The sequence below is a fragment of the Cebus imitator genome, unplaced genomic scaffold (genome assembly GCF_001604975.1).
Source record: "Cebus imitator isolate Cc_AM_T3 unplaced genomic scaffold, Cebus_imitator-1.0 Scaffold63, whole genome shotgun sequence".
Lineage (NCBI taxonomy): Eukaryota > Metazoa > Chordata > Mammalia > Primates > Cebidae > Cebus > Cebus imitator.
Genome location: NW_016107378.1, coordinates 4736760 through 4746465, shown reverse-complemented (window position 1 = coordinate 4746465; position 9706 = coordinate 4736760). Strand labels below are relative to the sequence as shown.

At 43.2% G+C, this 9706-nt stretch overlaps 1 long non-coding RNA gene across 1 annotated transcript in view; it reads right to left on the bottom strand.

Annotated features, from left to right (window-relative positions):
- The window catches only part of LOC108305465, a 29783-nt gene extending 20288 nt beyond the window's left edge, over positions 1–9495 (bottom strand). Inside the window, exon 1 of the long non-coding RNA XR_001825750.1 lies at positions 8786–9495. This is a non-coding gene — a long non-coding RNA (uncharacterized LOC108305465). The remainder of the gene's footprint in view (positions 1–8785) is intronic.
- Positions 9496–9706: the final 211 nt, after the last annotated feature.

Genomic DNA, 9706 nt, shown 5'->3' with positions numbered 1-9706 from the left:
TCCTGAATAGTTTTGCCTAGGTTTTCTTCTAGGGTTTTTATGGTGTTAGGTCTTATGTTTAAGTCTTTAATCCATCTGGAGTTAATTTTAGCGTAAGGTGTCAGGAAGGGGTCCAGTTTCTGCTTTCTGCACATGGCTAACCAGTTTCCTAATACCATTTATTAAACAGGGAATCCTTTCCCTATTGCTTATTTTTGTCATGTTTGTCAAAGATCAGAGGTTGTAGATGTGTGGTGCTGCCTCCAAGGCCTCTGTTCTGTTCTATTGGTCTGTATCTCTGTTTTGGTACCAGTACCATGCTGTTTTGATTACTGTAGCTTTGTGGTATAGTTTGAAGTTAGGTAGCGTGATGCCTCCAGCTTTGTTCCTTTTGATTAGAATTGACTTGGCTATGTGGGCTCTCTTTTGGTTCCATATGAAGTTTAAGGTGGTTTTTTTCCAGTTCTGTGAAGAGGGTCATAGGTAGCTTGATGGGGATAGCCTAGCCTTGAATCTATAAATTACTTTGGGCAGTATGGCAATTTTCAAAATATTGCTTCTTCCTAACCACGAGCATGGAATGTTTTTCCATCTATTTGTGTCCTCTTATTCCCTTGAGCAGTGATTTGTAGTTCTCCTTGAAGAGGTCCTTCACATCCTTTGTTAGCTGTATCCCTAGGTATTTTATTCTCTTCGTAGCAATTGTGAATGGTAGTTTGTTCTGGATTTGGCTCTCTTTAAGTCTGTTATTGGTGTATAGGAGTTCTTTTGATTTCCCCACATTGATTTTTGTATCCTGAGACTTTGCTGAAGTTGCTTATCAGTTTCAGGAGATTCTGGGCTGAGATGATAGGGCCCACTAAATATACAATTGTTGTCTGCAAATAGAGACAATTTGACTTCCTCCTTTCGTAATCAGATACTTTATTTCTTTTTCTTGCCTGATTACTCTGGCTAGAATTTCCAGTACTATATTGAATAGGAGTGGTGAGAGAGGGCATCCTTGTCTAGTGCCATATTTCAAAGGGAATGCTTCCAGTTTTTGCCCATTCAGTATGATATTGGCTATGAGTTTGTTGTAAATAGCTTTTATTATTTTGAGATACGTTCTGTTGATACCTAGTTTATTGAGAGGTTTTTTTTTTTTTTTGGCATAAAGGGCTGTTAAATTTTGTTGAAGGCCTTCTCTGCATCTATTGAGATAATCATGTGGTATTTGTCTTTGGTTCTGTTTATCTGCTGGATTAAGTTTATCAACTTGATCATGATGGATAAGCTTTTTGATGTGCTGTTGCAATTGGTTTGCCAGTGTTTTATTAAAGATATTTGCATCTAGGTTCATCATGGATATTGGCCTGAAGTTTTCTTTTTTTGTTGAGTCTCTGCTGGGTTTTGGTATCAGGATTATGTTGGTCTCATAAAATAATTTAGGAAGAATTTCCTCTTTTTGGATTGTTTGGAATAGTTTCAGAAGGAGTGGTACCAGCTCCTCTTTATATGTCTGGTAGAATTCAGCTGTGAACCCATCTGGACCTGGGCTTTTTTTTGACTGGTAGGCTACTAATTGCTGCCTCAACTTCAGCCCTTGTTATTGGTCTAGTCAACGTTTTAACTTTTTCCTGGTTTAGGCTTGGGAGGGTGCAAGTGCCCAGGAATTTATCCATTTCTTCCAGGTTTACTAGTTTATGTGCATAGAGTTGTTTGTAGTAACCTCTGATGGTAGTCTGTATTTCTGTGGAATTGGTAGTGATATCCTTTTTATAGTTTTTAATTGCATCTATTTGATTCTTCTCTCTTTTCTTTTTTATTAATCTGGCTAGTGGTCTGTCCATTTTGTTGCTCTTTTCAAAAAAACACCTCCTGTATTTATTGATTTTTTGAAGGATTTTTTGCATCTCTATCTCCCTCAGTTCTGCTCTGATCTTAGTTATTTCCTGTCTTCTGCTAGCTTTTGAGTTTTGTTGATCTTGCTCCTCTCGCTCTTTCAATTTTAACGATAGTGTGTCGATTTTAGATCTTTCCTTGATTCTCATGTGGGCATTTATTGCTATAAATTTTCTTCTAGACACTGCTTTAAATGTGTCCCAGAGATTCTGGTACATTGCGTCTTCATTCTCATTGGTTTCAAAGAACATCTTTATTTCTGCCTTCATTTCATTGTTTGTCCAGTCAACATTCAAGAGCCAGTTGTTCAGTTTCCATGAAGTTATGCGGTTCTGAGTTAGTTTATTGGTTCTAATTTGATTGCCCTGTGGTCTGAGAAACTGTTTGTTATGATTTCCATTCTTTTGCATTTGCTGAGGAGTGATTTACTTCCAATTATGTGGTCGATTTTATAGTAGGTGTGATGTGGTGCTGAGAATGTATATTCTGTGGATTTGTGGTGGAGAGTTCTGTAGATGTCTATTAGATTTGCTTGGTCCAGATCTGAGTTCAAGTCCTGGATATCCTTGTTAATTTTCTGTCTCATTGCTCTATCTAATATTGAGAGTCGAGTGTTAAAGTCTTCCACTATTATTGTGTGGGAGTCTAAGTCTCTTTGTATGTCATTATAAACTTGTTTTATGTATCTGGGTCCTCCTGTATTGGGTGTGTATATATTTAGGATCATTAGCTCTTCTTGTTGCATTGATTCTTTTACCATCATGTAATGCCCTTCTTTGTCTCTTTTGATCTTTGTTGGTTTAAAGTCGATTTTATCAGAGACTAGGATTGCAACTCCTGCTTTTTTTTGCTCTCCATTTGCTTGGTAAATGTTTCTCCATTCCTTTATTTTGAACCTATGTGTGTCCTTGCATGTGAGATGAGTATGCTGGATACAGCACACCGATGGGTTTTGACTTTTTATCTAATTTACTAGGCTGTGTCTTTTAATTGGGCCATTTAGCCCATTTATATTTAAGGTTAATATTGTTATGTGTGAATTTGATCCTGCCATTTTGATGCTAGCTGTTTGTTTTGCCCATTAGTTGATAAAGTTTCTTCATTGTGTCAATGCTCTTTACCACTTGGTACATTTTTGGAGGGGCCGGTACTGCTTGTTCCTTTCTACGTTTAGTGCTTCTTTCAGGAGCTCTTGTAAGGCAGGCCTGGTGGTAAGGAAATCTCTCAGCAATTGCTTGTTCATAAATGATTTTATTTCTCCTTCAAGCTTAGTTTGGCTGGATATGAAATTACAGGTTGAAAGTTCTTTTCCTTAAGGATGCTGAATATTGGCTCCCACTCTCTTCTGGCTTGTAGGGTTTCTGCTGAGAGATCTGCTGTGAGTCTGATAGGCTTCTCTTTGTAGGTAACCCGACCTTTCTCTCTGGCTGCCCTTAGTATTTTTTCCTTCATTTCAATGCTGGTGAATCTGATGATTATGTGCCTTGGGGTTGCTCTTCTTGAGGAATATCTATGTGGTGTTCTCTGTATTTCCTGGACTTGAATATTAGCCTGCCTTACTAGGTTGGGGAAATTCTCCTGGATAATATCCTGAAGAGTGTTTCCAGCTTGGATTCATTCTCTCTGTTACATTCAGGTATACCTATTAAACATAGGTTAGGTCTTTTCACATAATCCCATATTTCTTGGAGTCTTCGTTCATTTCTTTTCACTCTTTTTTTCTCTAATCTTGCCTCCTTGTTTTCTTTCATTGAGTTGATCTTCAATCTCTGATATCCTTTCTTCTGCTTGGTCGATTTGGCTATTGAAACTTGTGCATGCTTTGTGAAATTCTCATGTTGTGTTTTTCAACTCCATCATGTCATTTATATTCTTCTCTAAGCTTTTTATTCTTGTTAGCATTTCATCAAACCTTTTTTCAAGGTTCTTAGGTTTTTTTTTTTTGCATTGGGTTAGAACATGTCCTTTTAGCTCAGAGAAGTTTGTTATTACCCACTTTCTGAACCCTGTTTCTGTCAATTCATCAGACTCATTCTCCATCCAGCTCTGTTCCCTTGGTGGTGAGGAGTTGTGATTCCTTGGAGGAGGAGAGGCATTCTGGTTTTGGGTGTTTTCATCCTTTTTGCACTGGTTTCTTCCCATCTTTGTGGAGTTATCTACTTGTGGTCTTTGTAGTTGGTGACTTTTGGATGGGATCTCTGTGTGGACATACTTTTTGTTGATGATGAAATTATTTCTTTCTGTTTTTTAGTTTTCTTTCTAACAGTCAGGCCCCTCTGCTGTAGGAATGCTGGAGGTTCATTCCAGACCCTGCTTGCCTGGGGATCACCTGTCACGGCTACAGAATAGTAAGGGGTTCTCCAGTTCCTTCTATTATCTTTGTCCCAGAAGGATACCAGCCAGATGTCAGCCTGAGCTCTCCTTTCTGAGGTGTCTCTTTGGATATACAGGAGTCAGGGAGCTGCTTAAGGGGGCAGGTATGTTTATGTCTGCTGCAGTGGAACTCATAACTGCCTTTTTTCCCAGGTGCTTGCCCTGGGAAGGTGGGGCTTTATTTATAAGTTCCTGATGTGCTGCTCCCTTTTTTCAGAGATGCCCTTCCCAGCTAGGAGGTAGCCTAGTCACAGTCTGCCAGCAGAGGCGTTGCTGAGTTGCCATGGTCTCTGGCCAGCTGCTATGTGAACTTCCTTGTGGTTTTGTTTATAGAGGTAAAGTTAGAACTGCCTCCGTAATGGTGGTCTGCCTCAGTAATGACAGATTGCCTCGGTAGTGGCAGAGTGCCTTGGTAATGGCAGGCTGCCTCAGTAATGGCAGATTGCCTCAGTAGTGGTGGACTGACTCGGTAATGGTGGACGCCCTTCCCCTCACAGAGCTGAACCATCTCGGGTCCAGCTGCGCTTGCTTGAAACTCTCAATCCAGAGCGTTTCATATCACTGGTCTTTGTGGGGGTGGGACCCGCTGAGCCAGATCACCTGTCTCCCTGTTTCTGCCCCCTTTATTTCAGTTGAGTGGGCAGCTCTGTCTCCCAGGCGTTCCAGGCACCAGTTGAAATGGCCGCTCAGATTTGTGTGAGTTTTTGTGCAGAGACCTGCTGCACTGGCTGAATCAGCTGTGCTGGAAACTTGTGGTGCTTTTCAGCCTGGGGAATTTCCTAGTCTGTGGGCAGTAATAGCTCGTTTGGAAATGCGGCAATCACTCACCCTCTGCATTGTTCTTGCTAAGGACTGCACTCCAGAGCTGTTCCTACTCAGCCATCTTGGATCCTTGTCTCTATAATAGCTGTTTTCAAGTCCTTGGATGTTAATTCCAACTTCTGAACATCTCAATGTTGTCTGTTTTTTTGTTGATTTGAGTCACTTTTGCCTACTGTTTTCATGTGTAGTCATTTATTTTTTGTGTTCTGGGTATTCTAAATTTTCTTGCCATCCTTTAAATGATGGTGATTTCATTATGGCAGGCAGTCAAATTACTGGTGGAGTCTTTTAATTCATTCTAGCTGGGCCAGAACCCCCTATACTTTGTAACCTCTGGTATCACCATTTAGCTCTCAGCCTTCAGCGGCAGCTCACAACTCGGCTTGCAGAGGCTCAGTGTGTATACCCATAACACATTTATTGGCCAAGGATCTTCAGAGAGTGAGTCCCAACAGGAACTTCAGGGTCCTGCCATTAATGCATCCCCCCATACTCTAATGCCTTTCCTTGAAAACCTGGAGTCATTCAGGCTGGTGAAATGCCAAAGGGAAGAACTTCGGAAAGGGAAAAATTTTCTACAATGTGCTTCTTACCACTTTCCAGCTACGTGAACAGAACAACCTGCCTAATTTCCCCATGACTCAGTTTAATCACTTGCAAAATGGGGATAATGGTAGTACCCAACTGATAGGGTTCTAATGAAAGTGGAATGAGATAATACATGTGTGTTGCTTACAACAGGGTCTAGCACATAGTAGGTGCTGTCTAGGAATTGTCTGCTGTTTTTCTTTCTGGCTCTGCACAGCTTGTGTGTAGCTCATGCAAATAGTGGCAGCACTTGAAAGATGAGGCTTCACGGTAAGAGAAGCTCATTCTGCACCCTTGTGCTGAGCAGCATTAGCAGCTTTCTGGGGTATTTATAGGCCAGGCAGGTGTCTTAGTTCATTTGTGCTGCTATTACAGAATACATAAGACAGTGTTTTGCCCAGTATACCCAAGAGAATGCTGGGTTTGTGCCCAACCATAACAAAAATTGCCATTTACTGGGGGTTTTCCCGTGAACCAGGAACATTGCTTAATGACTTCGGTGCAGTATCTCCAGTCCTTAAAGCATTTCTGTAGGTGGCTTTGATGAGTCCTGTGTGTGTGTGTGTGTGTGTGTGTGTGTGTGTGTGTGTGTGTTGCTATTTAATGCTTTCACTTCCAACACACAATTCCTTGTTAATTCCTTAGAACAAAAAGCATTTAGCTGACTTTTTCTAATTTTTATTCTGCAGCACTGGAGACAGGCTTGCACATATAGGAGTAGACACAAATATTATTTGGCAAAGGTGGATCTAAATAGCCTTGGTTTCCCTCACTCTTCAGCACTCTCATCATGCCAAGCTCTAGAGGAATCACAGTCTGAAGGAAACTTAGAGCTAGAAGTCCTTGGAAGCCACTGTGTATAATGCTTTCATTTTGGAAAATGGGGAAACTGAGACCCAGAGAGGGGAAACCTTGTACTAGGCTGAGCAGAATCATAAGCGCTTTGAATGTTCAGGTGTCAGGGCATATAGAGCAAGGCTTCTCAAGCTTGGCTGCCTTTTAGGATCATCTTGGAGAATTAAAAAATCCCTGATGTTCAGGTCATAGCCCAGACCAAAGAAAACAACTTCTGGAGGAAATCTGGTTACCAGCAGTTTTAAAATCTGTCCAGGTGATTCCAGTGTGGGGCCAGCTTTGAGAACCAGTGCACCAGCACAGGCACCAGCAGTTTCCAGTCTGTCTCCCAGGAAACCCAAGGGTTTGCAGAGTTATTTCAGAGGGTGCTGGCAGACAGGATAAGGACAGGGAGTGTCCAGACCTTCTTGTTTTGCTTTAATCAAAGGCTCTGCTTGCATCTGTGTTGTTTATTGATCCCCTTGTAAAGTATCACTTGATACTTTACAAAGTGCCCCCTGCAGCGCATCCCTAGGTCAATTCCTCTAACTGTGTGGATGGGGAGGGAGGTGACCTGTGCAGCGCCACATCAAGACCCTGATAGAACCAGGACTTAGACCCCATCTCTTGACTCTCAGCTCAAGTTCTTCAGCCACTCTTTCCTTCCAAATTCTTTTCTTTTGAAATGATGCAATGCCCTGCAAGTCCCCTTCAAGCATCCACATGTTCCCTCTTAATCCCACAGGCAGATCCATGCTCTCCTGTGGACCAAATTGTTTGTTTTGGGTTCTGCAGATTAATCAAGGATAGCTGGTGGTCATGAGGGCATTTTGGATATAGAGATTATGTAGGAGGTTGTGAGTTGGGGGGGTAGCAACTGACATCTAATTAGCCTTCATTTTAAATCTCGATGCAGCAATTATGACTTCTGAATAGCAGTGGTTGTTACTGAGGATGGTCGCCTAAGCAGTGCACATAATTATTATAATTACTGTGTACCTAATGATGCCTAATAAGGAGCAACATTGCACAGAGGCGCGGTTGCTCAGCCTGGTGGTCTGGGCTCTGGAGGGGGAGCAGCTGGGGTTCTGATGCTTGTGTGGGACTGTTTTGTAGGGACGCCAGGCTGCCTGTTGGAGACTGGGGCTGCAGAGTGCACAGGAAGGGAAAGCTCCCAGAGCACACAGGAGGGGAAAGCTGTGTTGGCATCAGCTCAGAGAAAATGAGTGTGGAAGCTGCTAAACTGGAGCTGTCCTCCTTCAGTCATTGAATTCAAGGGTTTACTTAGGTCCATGCTAATTCCAGGACTTACAGGGACTCTGCTTAGGGAAGGCACAAATGGATAGCCTTCATGGATGGAGTGTGTGTGTGTGTATGTGTGTGTGTGTATTAATGAAAAATAACCACAAAGTATTATAGAGGGTGCACTACGTGCAAAACACTTTACATTCATTATCTCATTATACCGAATCTGTGAAATGGGGTTATAATTCATTTCTCCCCTGCCCACCACCATCTGGCCCAGAATTCTTATAAGAATTATAACAACCCCATTTCACAGATGGGGTAATTGGGGTCCAAGGATAAACACAGCTAGCATTTATTAAGCACTCGAATATCTGCCAGGCCCTGTACATACATGATTTCACCTGATCCCCACAACAATGCCATGAGGTAGATATTATGATCGGTGCTTTCTTATGTATTTCTTTCCTACAGAAGAGGAAGCTGAGACACTGAGAATGAAGACTTCCAAGGTCATTCAGCTGATACACGGCAGAGCCAAGATTTAAACCCAAGCAGCTGAACCTTCCTTCCCTCTCTAACCAATACTGTATTTATTAACTAGCATATGCGAGGCACAAGCCAAAGCAGATGACATTCTGGTTTGGGGACACCAAATAAAATCAAATAAGTAAATAAATGTACATTTATAGCAGGATATATAGCAGCATAGCAGGATGAGGAGGTGGACAGGGAGAGAGATGAAAGGAGGGATCTATTGTAAGGAGGATACACAGCGAAGAACTCACGAATCACATGACATTTGAGCAAAGGCTTGAATGTAGTGAGAAGAACAGCCGTGTATTAGGTTGTTGCAAAAGTTGGAGCTGGATCCTGTAAGGCCTTCTAGGCCAGTATAATCTCTTGGTACTTTTTTCTAAATGGCTTGGGAAGCCCTAGGAGGTTCTTGAGCAGGATGTTGTGTCAAAGAAGATGGCATGACCATTTTCCCAATGATCTGGCAAAAAATCTCGTGTAGCCCACCCCATCAGCGCCCTGCCCCTATCCCCAGGGCACTCACCCTTAGACCTGAAGGCTGCTTACTGCAAAGTCCAGCAGCTCTGCACAGTGCGCCAGAGAAGGATCCAGCTCCTTAGCCGCTCAGGTCTGAGATGGCTGCTCCACTCTGTCTCCCCAAAGTTCTCAGCAGGAGTAAGCTGCCCCGGCGTGAAAGTCCCATGCCTTCTCCATGGACAGAGGGCTTCTGCAACGTTTGCAGGGCTTGTCCTTCTCTCACTTCCACCTGCCCCTGGCTTTGGGCAACCATCAGGCAAGGGTGCTTCTCCCTCAACACCTTTCTGTCCCCTGCCCACTACCATCTGTCTGGCCCAGACACTGATTTCCAGGTCATTGAAGAGAGGTTCTGATTGGCTCATCTCGGCTTGGAAGACCCCTCCCCTTTTGCACAGTTCAGTCAATGGCGCTGGGGGTGAAGCCTGGTGGTAGGGGCCTCTGGCGCCCTGTGGGTGGAGCCGATGCTCAGAGGAGGCGTGGCCTGAGTTTCGTGAGGTTCTGGGGTTCTAAGACCCCCTTTTGCCCAGGTTACAAACTCCGCATCTAGTAGTTTCGCTGTGCCTGGCACAGAATGAGTGCTTAAGACAAACCATAATTCAGATAATCTGAGTTCCTGCCTCTACTTCTCCATCTACCAGCTGGGTGACCTTGGGTAAATCTCCTGGGATCTGTCAGTATCCTCTTATATTAAATGGGAACAAGGACTATACCCCAAGGTTGGCATCTCATCAGGGATGTGAATAAGCATGAGCTCTCATGTACTGGGCACCCAGGAGGAGATGCTGATATTCATGTTGTGCTAATTATAACCGTTAGTACTAGGGACTCCCGCCCCCAACCTAGGACGGCTCTGGAGCTGCCCCTTTTTCTCCTCCCCCATCCACACCCCTCCCCAGTCCATGCTCTGAGCTGCTGCTGTGCGGGACCT